We start from the raw sequence: 12,030 nt of genomic DNA on the forward strand, positions 1-12,030 counted from the left end.
CCAAGGTGCCCCCGAAAGGTAGCACCTCCCAGTGTCAGCCCGGCGGAGCCCAGCCCCGCGCATGCTGGCGCCTATCAAGCAGGTGGTCGTCACCGAGTCGATAACGAGTATGCGGGATGGGCATCGTCGACGTTGACACAAATTCCTCTGACAAAATTTTGTTTATTTTTCCACGCCTTGTAGTAGTGTTATTTCATGCCAAATTTTTGCATGCACTTAGAACTTTTGACAAGGTTGGTCTCAATATTTTTTTGAATTTTTTGAACTTTTTTTGAACAATGTTCGGGTTTACTGTTCACCCAAGCTCAAATGAGCTTGGGAGCCAAAAAGCACTTTCCCTCCAAAACCCGTACCCCCCCTCGGAAAAAATGCTGACGCGTGGATGCCTTTGGGGTCCCGGTTTATGTTACCAACCGGGATTAAAGGTCCTCCTGCCTGGGCGCCCTGCAACGAGCACGTGAAGCTCATTTGGGCCCGGTTCGTAAGCCAAGCGGGACTAATGGTTTGGGTCTTTAGTTCCGATGGCTTTGTCCTGATTGATGAACCAGGACTAAATGCCCTTTTAAAACCGGGATTAAAGTCTCGTTTTCCACTAGTCACCTATGGTTCACCTTTGTGCATGACGGGACGGTGGCGGCAGGTATGATTCTCAAAAGGCCAAATGGATCTGTTATCTTTGTTGCCTATTGATTCGAATTTAACTGCAATGATTCCTAGGAAGTGGATTGCATTGGGGATGGTTATTGCAATTCAGCACACGAACCTACTTATCATAGTCCAGTCGGACTCTTCAGAGGCCCTATCAATCCTATCGGCCTATGGACATCTTGTTGCTGATATCAGACCGTTGATGATTGACAGGGAGTTTATTCTGCAAAAACATAGTCGGGAACAAAGTAAAGTCGCCCATCGTTTGGTAAATTATAGTCGAACTATACGCACCACCGCTGCATGGTTGCACCACGGACCATCATGTATTAAGGATTTTTTTTTTCCCTCTCGACTGTAACTCTATACCTATGGGCTAAAACTCTTTTGGACCCTAAAAACCACAGCAGAAAAATGTAATCTGTACTTGGGTGTGGATGAAACTTCTGTAGTTCTGTTGGTCCAACATATGACTTTCACCAGGAATAATGCCCGATTTCACCTTATTAGCGCCGGACAGCGTGTGAACAAAATCACCACGTCATGTAGTCATGTGAACTACGAAATCAGAACGACACTTGCCAGTAAAGAATAGTCAAATGGAGAAAGAGGTGAAAGTTGTCGTTGAATGAATTAATTTACCGCTTTAAACTAGTGTACCAGATTACTTCCATCAACGTGGATGGACGTCGACGGCATGCATGCTGAATAATTAATTTATAAATTGATACTTTTGGCAAACCTATCTCAAAGTCGTTTTCCCTTTCCGGCAGACGAGTCGATGAGTTAAGGGAGTCACGGCGCCGCCGCTCGTCTGAGTAGTGGGCGGACGGCGACCGGAAAAGATGGCTGGCTTGAATTAAAGTGGATATGAATCCATGGTGCGACGCGACGGAGCGATCACTGTCTGTCATGTTGGCATGTGTTTAAGCAAGCTAAGCCTGCGCCGACCTGAATGTCTATGTGTTCGCATGTAAGTTGTATAGTACTCCGTTGCTTCAGAATAGCTAGGTAGAACACACGCACTATCGATAAACCTTGTACACATCGAACAATAGCAAAGTGTGTCTCCGCGCGCATCCTATTTGTCTGGCCACGATTGACCGACGAAGGTGGTATGTACGCCGACTGGATGGGTGGTAGTGTTTGGCCGGACGGCGGCCGGAAAAGATGGCTGCATGTTCTCCTCCGTTCATAAATATAAGTTTTTTATAGATTTTATTACAAAACTACAGGCATAGCTGCAAAATAAATGAATTTACATTCTACATACAGAGGCTGGGCGCGGCCGGCATGGTGATGGGACGCGGCCGACGGACGACGGGACATGGCCGACGAGCGACGGGGCGCGTCTGACGGGGTTGGACGCGGCACGGTCGACTAAAGTAGGATGCGGTGGTCGCCGGACCGGAGAAAGGAGCTCTTTATTGCAGTTTTATAGTTTTTTTTACAGTTTTTGTTTGGACGTATTGATTTTACAGTTTTGGTTTTTACAGTAGTTAAGATGGATCCTTAAAATGTATTTTTGATCCATATTCCTATTTTACAGTTTGCGTTTTTACGAAGTCCTACTCCTAGATTGCTCTAACTAAATAAACGGGCACCCACCAAATGCAGCAAAGCGCGGTGAACTGATCAACGCGGGCGGGAGAGAAGAAGAATCACGGACGGACGGACGAACGCACGCATGCACGTCGCTGGGCCTGACGGAGTCACCAACGAGTTGGTGTATGGATTCACTGGATTCATTCATTGGTTTGAATCCAGACGGGGCGGTTCCTGGATACAACAACATATAAGACGGAGACGGACCGTAAGAAATGAGCTCGTGAGCCTTTGACTGTGGCTCCTGGTGCACCCGCAGCCAGCCACAAAGTCTAATCGTACGTGGCATGTCCGTTGAGGGAGGGCACAGGAGCTGGTAGCGGTCGCTATCCAAAGGAAGGCCAACAGCAAGCAAAGGTCAACCGGAACCATCACATGCTGATGCCGGATCGGATGGACACTGCCATGCCATGGCAGCAAGTAGCCAATTAAGTGTGAACCGGGCATCCACCGTGCAATTTGTTTACTACGGGGTTGTTTGGATTGTGACTATCCTTGTCATATCTTACCACATTATTTTTGCTACACTTGCCTTATTTGAGTTGGTTTAAATTGTCAGCCACACATTGGCTTGTCTAAGTGAATCTTGCCATACTTTTTGTGTCTATGACATGTGGGGTTTAGTACTCATTAAAAAATAGTTGCCTCAGGTGTGGCTAGAACCAAACACCCACCTAACTTGATCAAACTTGCCTAAGATAAGTTATGGCAAAGTGTGGCACGGTGTGGCTAGGAACCAAACAGCCCCTACGTATTTATCCACTCCATGTTGAACAGCCAGCCAGGGCAGTGACATATCTGCAGCAGCCCCGTCACGTCAGCACTAAAATGATCTCTTGCTAGTTATTATTGATTGTATTTTTTGTTGATAGCTTACCAAGCATCTGATCTCTTGCTAGTTGGCAACTGTCAACCGGTGTGAACGCGCGGCCGTGGTGGATTGGATGCCTCCTGGAACGAGTTGTGGCTGTCACCATTACTATTTACTGGCCTCGCTGTACCACAATGTACTGCATGCAATGCATCCAACTCCCCTCAAATCGGCCACCTGTTCATGCATGCATGCATCCGTCCATTTTTTCGCATCTTCACCCCCGATCAATGTGACCTAACCAAAAGTAAATGATATTGAAATATATTCGAGGTAATATCACTCAGAGTCATACTCCCTTTATCCGGAATTACTTATCGCAAAAATAATAGAAATGGATTTATCTAGAACTAAAATACATCTAAATACATTCATTCCTCGGACAAGTATTTTCGGACGGAGGGAATATAACTTATGTCATATGTCCAGTTTGATGCTTCACTTAAAAATACGTTCCATGGTCATCTAACTGGACTTAAGCGTGCAGATACGATCATAATACGCGTATGCGAGTCTTTCATGTGTATGGACCACATATCTGTGAGTGGTGGAGCTGGGCATGAAGTATTTTAAAAATACGTTTATATCTTTAACTACGGAAAGGTCAACTACTGCGACTTGTTTATGCGAAAATTAACAACAACAAAAACAGGGGCTTTTGGGACTGGAACCCATGTCCATCTCTTTAAGAAGGAACGGTCTAGCCCTTCATCCCTTCAAGTCTCTCTGTATAATATACTCCCTCCGTTTCTAAATATAAGTCTTTTAAGATATTTCGTTAGAAATCTATACTTTAAATTATGTCTATATACATCCGTATGTAGTCTAGTAATGTAACCTTTTTAAAGACTTATATTTAGAAACGGAGGGAGTAGATAACCAAACTACATTTTTCGTAGGCAAACATAACCAAGTTATATGTACCGTAAGATGACGCATGCGGTGCCTAAATGGGCTGCGTATATTTCGGCCCATTTTACACACGCTATTTTTTTAAAGCTACTTGCAAAACCTGTGTATTTTATAAAGGGAAATGATTTCCTTCAGCAGATCGATTTTGTGCGAGTATCTGTTGTCTTCATGTCCATAGAATGGGCTCTTAATCATATGGTCAAGAGCCGACTCCTCATTCTCCACCTTCCGTAACTGATCCATTGTTTCCAAAATTATAATTCCAAAATATTATTTAATTAAACAAGCATTTCAATAATCATACACACATTTGTATAGTTCAATGTTTCTATAATTAAAATTATTCATAATTTGAAATTTAAACTGTTAATGTGGACATTCAATCTTGGCTAATATTTAATTTATATAATTTTTTAATGTAAGGCATGAGAAATAATTGCACATAAGTGAATATTCACAAATGGTTCTTAAAAATATTGAATATTCAACCCGTCCACTTGTTCATGCATGATGCATGCACCCATTTTTTCCCATCTTCATTCAAACTTTTATAGAATTTACTGAATTGGCAGGTAAATTGGGGAGATGTGAGAAGAAAATGTTTGTTATCGGGAGCTTTTGTGCCCCCTGTTTATACCGGAAACCTTCAGACAGAACCTTCCTTCCAAGTACGTGCGGTCCCATCACGAATTATGGGACCCGGTTGTCACGGGTGGTGGAGTGGCTATCTATGTCAGCCGCCAGATACAAATCAGACGGTCGTAGTTAATTCATACAGAAGAATATTTGTTTGATGGTCAGTTTATGTTAGGGCGGCCCTTTGTCAGATTAAATAGGTAAAAACTACCACAACCATGTCAACCGTTCCAAAGAAATACCATGTCAACTTACGAAAAAGCTACCACTTTTGATGTAATCCGTCTCAAATCACTATCACTTTGCCGTCGTTGTCGGTTTAGTTTACAAAAAAGCTACCACTTCAGTTGGATAATAACCCCAACATAGCAGAGCAATGTTTTTTTTAAATGATAGCAGGGAAATATAATCTTTTTTAGCCTGAGTTTTCTTTATTGGCAAGTGTCGTTGTGATTTAGTAGTGTACATGAGTACATGACGACGTGGTGATTTTGTTCACACGCTTTCCGGCGCTAATATATAAATGCTGAAATCGGGCTCGTGGTCAAATGGAGAAAACGATTTGTTGGACCAACACAAGTTTTATCCACACCCAAGTAAAGTGTAGTTAAATGGAGAAAAAGGTGGAAGTTGTCGTTGAATGAAATAATTTACCACATTAAATTACTATACTTCCATCAACATAGATGGACGTCGACGGCATGCATGTTGATTACTCCCTTCATTCCTAAATATAAATCTTTCTACGGGTTACATTAATAAATTACATACGGATGCATATAGACATGATTTAGAATGTAGATTTACTTATACTGCATTAAATTACTATACTTCCATCAACATGGATGGACGTCGAAGGCATGCATGTGGATTACTTCCTTCGTTCCTAAATACTAGTATAAGTCTTTCTACAGGTTTCATTAATGGAGTACATACAGGCGTATATAGACATACTTTAGACTATAGATTCACTTATTTCATTTCGTATGTAGACCTTTAATAAAATTTCTTTAAAAACTTATATTTAGAAACGCGTGGAGTATTTAATTTATAAACAGGTACTTTTGGCAAACCTATCTGAAAGCCGGTTTCCCTTTGAGGCAGACGGGGCGATGAGTCAAGGGAGTCACGGCGCCGCCGATTGGCTCAGTAGCGGCCGGACGGCGACCGGAAAAGATGGCTGGCTGGAATTAATTAAAGTTTTGGATATGAGTCGAGGATGCGATGCGACGGAGCGATCACTGTCTGTCATGCATGTTGGCAATTGGCATGTGTTAAAGCAAGCTTTGCGTCCCTTGCAGGCAACAAGAGCCAAGCTAGCTAAGCCTGCGCCGACCTGAATTAATTTCTATGTGTTCGATCGCATGCTAGTTGTCGCGCTTTGCTTAAGAAAAGGAAGCACGCACGCACGATCGATAAACCTTGTATACATCGAACAAGTGCAAAGCATGTCTCCGCGCTCATCATGCATCTCATATGTTTGGCCACGATTGACCGAACAAGAGGAAAGTATGTACGCCGATATGGGTGGTTGTGGTTGCCCGGAAAAGATGGATATGTACTCTACGCCACATGCGCCATGCATGGATTTCCATCAACCTCTGTCAACAGTCATGGTCGATGAACATAAGGGCCGGTTGGTTCCCAGCCTAAAGTTCCCACGTTTAATCTTAGTCATGCCACAATAACTTAGACATGTGTTTGGTTCATTGCCACATTTGTGGTTTGTCACATTTTTTTAATTATATGGTCTACATGTCACACACTTAATTTTTTATCAAATCTTGCCATATTTGTGGTGTTCATTTTGTTAGCCACATTTCTTGTGGCAGCCACACTTTACCTAAGGTTAGTTGTGACAAAGTTAGTCATGAACCAAACAAGCCCATAATGACCTAGCTAGCTAGGTAACGTCCCTTGCAGGCAACCTGAACGAGCTGAACCAGCGCCGACATCAATCTTTTACGTGTTCCTATGCCTGAGTTGACGTCGTTGCTTCAGAAAAGGAAGCACGCACGAGAAACCTGCTACGCATCCAACAGGGCGCACGCATGGAGTTGGCCGGCCTCTCGATCAATTCTGATAAAGAGAAAGAATTAATAACTCGTGGCTATAAGGCTTGTTATGAATAATATCATGCATATGGTACTACACATGTAATGCATAAATATTATATGTTAGTACCATAAGATAGATTATTTGTTGTCATGACACATAGTAGCACAACATTTAATATGATACAATATCATAATATAATATTAAACCTTTTTTTCTTCATTTAATTCTGCGTCATCTCATAAAAAATGTCTAGCTAGCATGCATGATAGTACCTATGATATTTTCATTACGACCAGCCTAACATTTTATAATTTGTCTAACACAGCCATCTATTCAGCAATGCGTTGTGGATTAATCAATGCCGGAAAGAAGAAGAAGAAGAACCACGGCCATGCGCGCGCACATATCTCGTTGTCCATGGATCACTAACATATGCATAGGGATGTAATTAAGTTTGTAGCTTGTTTCCTTTTGGTCTCATCTCTCTTCTTCAACTAAACAAAAAAAAAATTGTCTGGCAAAAGAAAAGAAAAATATGAACGTCGACGGCATGCATGCTGATTAATTTAACTAAATTGATACTTTTTTGTTGTTGATAACTTACCAAGCTGACCACTTGGTAAATTAAATTGATACTTTTGGTAAACCTATCTCAAAGTCGTTTTCCCTTTCACGCAGACGAGACGAGTCGATGAGTTAAGGGAGTCACGGCGACCTGGAAAGATGGTTGGCTGAAATTAAAGTGGATATGAATCCATGAGATGCGACGCGACGAAGTCATTGTTAGACGAGTTGTATAGGATAAGGAAGGTTGTTTAACTTGTTTCTATCTCTTCCTTCTTCTCCTTTATCTCGTGTAACCTCTTGAGAAGATCTCAACTTGTATTCCAAGATATTGTGATATAAATACATTGCGGCCCGAGACAAAGGGTTCTACGCTTTGTCATATGGTCATCAGAGCCCTTCCTCTCGACGCCTAGCTACCGAGAAGAGAACTAGCTCCATCGATCGTGAAGAGAGGCGACGATGTCAGGCCCCACGCTTTCCACCGCTGCATCTACCCCGATTGCATCCGCCGCGCCCACATCCTCCTCCAACACCTCGCCCTCTCTCGGACCACCTCCATCGGAGAAGCTCACCAGGACGAACTTCCTTCTCTGGAAGGCCGTCGTGCTACCCCAGATCAAGGGGGCACAGATGGAACACTTCCTCGACGCCGCAAGCCCGGCGCCCCCTGCCACCATCGCCATCACCAAGGATGGGAAGGAAGAGCAGGTCTTCAACTACGCCAGATCAATCTGGTACGCACATCAACAACAGGTACAAGGATACCTCATGGAATCTCTCTCTCGGGAGGTTCTCGCGCAAGTGGCGATGCTTCACACGCCGGCCGAGGTATCGACCTCCATCCATGCCATGTTTGCTGCACAAACACAAGCTCAAAATATCAACACAAGAATGGCGCTCACCAATCTGCAAAAAAGGTAACCTAACCATGGCAGAATACCTTGGGAAGATTAAAACCCTTACAGATGAAGTTGCCTGCGCCGGTGCACCGCTCGGGGATGCTGAGATCATCTCCCACGTCATAGCCGGCCTCGACATCGACTACAACCCCGTGATCTCGGCCCTAGCCGTGCGGGTTGAACCGGTTACGATTCAAGAGCTCTACAGCCAACTCCTGAGCTTCGTCGGCCGTCTCAGCATGCTGCAAGGAACCAATCTGCGTCAATCCTCTGTCAATGCCGCTTCCCGCGGACGTGGCCGTGGGCGTGGACAGCAAGGGCGCGGACGTGGAAACAGCGGCGGCGGACGTACTGGAAACTAGGGTCAGGCTCGCCCTGGTGGTGGTGGTGACCGCGGCGGCGGTGATCGCGGCGGTGGCTACAACAACGGCTACAACGACGGCGGCTACAACAACAATCGTCGACCAAGATGTCAGCTTTGCAAAAAGCCGGGCCACGAAGTCATTGACTGCTCGCACCGGTATGATGAGGATTTCATGCCCGACACACGGCATGCTGCTGCAGCCACCCGGGAACACGGCGGAGCTAATGGAGAGACGGTTTGGTACACCGACTCTGGTGCTACAGATCACGTCACGAACGAGCTAGAGAAGCTTGCCCTCCGAGAGAGGTACCACGGCAATGATCAGATTCACACCGCAAGTGGTGGAGGTATGGATATTCTTCACATTGGTCAATCCACTATTAATTCCCCTAGTCTTAAACGTGATCTTGTCCTTAAAAATGTTCTCCACGTTCCACAAGCCGATAAGAATCTAGCTTCCATGTCCCGTTTGACATCAGACAACAATATTTTCTTTGAAACTCATCCTACCTATTTTTTCATCAAGGATCGGGCAACGAGGGAACTCATCCACCACGGTAGATGCATTGGAGGACTATACCCCATCACATCAAGAGTCTTTAATCGAAAGCGTCGGCGCCAAGTTCACTCTGTCATCAAGCCGTCACTAGCCAGATGGCACCAAAGATTAGGGCATCCTTCTTCAAATATAGTCAAGCAAGTAGTAAATAAAGGCAACCTTGCGTTGTCAAGTAGTTTCGAAAGAGAGTCTGTTTGTGAAGCTTGTCAATGTGCCAAGAGTCACCAACTTCCCTATCCTTTGTCAAACAGTGTTTCTTATGCTCCTTTAGAGCTTATTTTCAGCGATGTATGGGGTCATGCAAGAGATTCTTTTGGTAGAAAGAAATATTATGTCAGTTTTATCGATGATTATAGCAAATTCACATGGATCTATTTGCTTAAATTCAAGTGTGAAGTCTTTTCTGTTTTCCAAGAGTTCCAAAAACTTGTCGAGAGACAATTTGACAAAAAGATTCTTACAGTCCAAAGTGACTAGGGAGGAGAGTATGAGAAACTTAACGCCTTCTTTCGTAGCATTGGCATTGTTCATCATGTCTCTTGTCCCCATGCTCATCAACAAAATGGCTCGGCTAAACGAAAACACCGCCATATTGTAGAAGTTGGCCTATCACTCCTAGCTCATGCATCCATGCCACTCAAGTATTGGGATGAGGCGTTTATCACAGCCACTTACCTTATAAATCGCTTGCCTAGTCGAGTCATTGGCAATACTACTCCCTTGGAATGTTTGTTTCATAAAAAACCAAACTATAGTTCCCTCAAAATCTTTGGGTGTGCATGTTACCCAAATTTGCGTCCCTACAATCATCATAAACTTGAGTTTCGGTCCACACAGTGTGTGTTTCTTGGCTATAACAATTTCCATAAAGGCTACAAGTGTCTAGAAATCTCATCCGGTCGTATTTATATTTCCCGTGATGTTATTTTTGATGAGACCATGTTTCTTTTTGCTAAACTCCATCCTAATGCGGGAGCTCTTTTGCGTGCCAAAATCTCCCTTCTTTCCGAGCCTATGTCCTCTTCTAATCACGGGGGTGAATTAATTAGGACTAACCATGTGAAAAATTCTATGGAAACATTTGAATCTGGTGTTGAATCTTGAATGTGCAGCTACAGGGCATTATTTCATGTGCACATATGCAACCAAGACCCGCGCGGAATCCCAGGTTGATCCGCCGGCTGCTGCAGCTCCTGCAGGCGCGCGATCCGAGGTGGATTCTCAGTGCAGTCTGTGTGACACCGGATCCTAGAAGGATCCTCCCGCGCCAGCCGACAGTCGCGCCCCACGCGACCGCGTGGTCGACAGCGCCCCAGGTGCGGAGCCCACCAGCGCCAGTGCCTCCTTCGACGAGATCCTAGGCGCGGAGCCCATTGGCTCGGCCAACAGTGGGTCGGCCAGTACCACGGCTCCCAACACTGTTGGCGAGGGGGAGAGCCCGACCAGATCGACTGGATCTTCTGCGGACGATTCCTCTGTGGGCAGACCTGCAGCAACGCCAGCTCCTCTTCCTCCTCGTCATACACGGTCCCGGTCAAGTGTTGTCAAGGAGAAGAAATATACAGATGGTACCATCAGGTATGACACACTTAAACGTGCTTTTCTTACAAGTGCTGGTGAACCAATAAACTTGCATGATGCCCTTGCTCACAAGGATTGGAAGAAAGCTATGGATGCTGAGTATGATGCACTGATTCAAAATAAAACTTGGCGGTTAGTTCCACCAAAGAGGGATGCAAATGTGATTGACTGCAAATGGGTATATAAAATCAAGAAGAGAGTTGATGGTAGTATAGACAAATACAAAGCTAGACTGGTTGCAAAAGGGTTTAAACAAAGGTTTGGTATTGATTATGAGGATACTTTTAGTCCTGTTATCAAATCAGCCACTATTCGACTTGCACTGTCTATTGCTATTTCCAGGGGTTGGAGCCCACGACAGCTAGATGTCCAGAACGCGTTTCTTCATGGTGTTCTTGAGGAAGAAGTGTTCATGCGGTAACCACTAGGATATGAAAACAAGAACACACCACATCATGTTTGAAAATTAGATAAGGCTTTGTATGGGTTGAAACAGGCCCCAAGAGCCTGGTACTCAAGGTTGAGTACACCGTTCTAAAAACTTGGGTTCACACCATCAAAGGCAGATGCCTCCTTATTCTTCTACAGTAAGAACAATGTTACTATATTTGTTCTTGTTTATGTTGATGATATAATTGTTGCCAGCTCAAGTCCATATGCTACAACTTGTTTGCTTAAGGATTTGAAGCTAGAGTTTGCTCTTAAAGATCTAGGAGATCTTCACTACTTTCTTGGAATTGAGGTAAAGAAGATAAAAGATGGTATACTTCTTACACAAGAAAGATATACTACTGATATTCTCAGAAGAATAGGTATGAAAAAATGTAAGCCGGATAGTACACCTATCCGTACCTCAGAAAAACTCACTGTTGAAAGTGGAGAAGCACTTGGGTCAGATGATGCAACAAATTATAGAAGTACTGTAGGTGCATTGCAGTATTTGACTCTCACACGACCTGCTATTTCTTATTCTGTCAACAAGGTATGTCAATAATTGCATGCTCCTACTACTTCTCATTGAACAACAGTAAAAAGAATTTTGAGGTATCTCAAGTTTACAGAAGGCCTTGGTCTTCAAATTGTGATGTCCCCATCTATGCTTGTGTGAGCCTACTCTGATGCAGATTGGGCAGGATGTGCTGATGACAGAAGATCAACAGGTGATTTTGCTGTATTTCTGGGAACAAATCTTGTGTCATGGAGTGCAAGAAAGCAGGCAACAGTCTCAAGGTCTAGTACTGAGGCTGAGTATAAGGCTTTGGCAAATGCAACAACTGAGGTAATGTGGATTCAGACATTGTTACATGAACTTGGAGTCAAGGTTCCTCAG

The 12,030-nt window shown here is 44.1% G+C and overlaps 1 non-coding gene across 1 annotated transcript; it reads left to right on the plus strand.

Annotated features, from left to right (window-relative positions):
- Positions 1 to 8,288: 8,288 nt before the first annotated feature.
- On the plus strand, positions 8,289 to 8,424 carry LOC123445824. Its single transcript, XR_006631192.1, has one exon. It is a non-coding gene; the product is annotated as a small nucleolar RNA Z247 (small nucleolar RNA).
- Positions 8,425 to 12,030: the final 3,606 nt, after the last annotated feature.

The sequence above is a fragment of the Hordeum vulgare genome, chromosome 3H, assembly GCF_904849725.1.
Source record: "Hordeum vulgare subsp. vulgare chromosome 3H, MorexV3_pseudomolecules_assembly, whole genome shotgun sequence".
In the NCBI taxonomy this organism is placed as follows: domain Eukaryota; kingdom Viridiplantae; phylum Streptophyta; class Magnoliopsida; order Poales; family Poaceae; genus Hordeum; species Hordeum vulgare.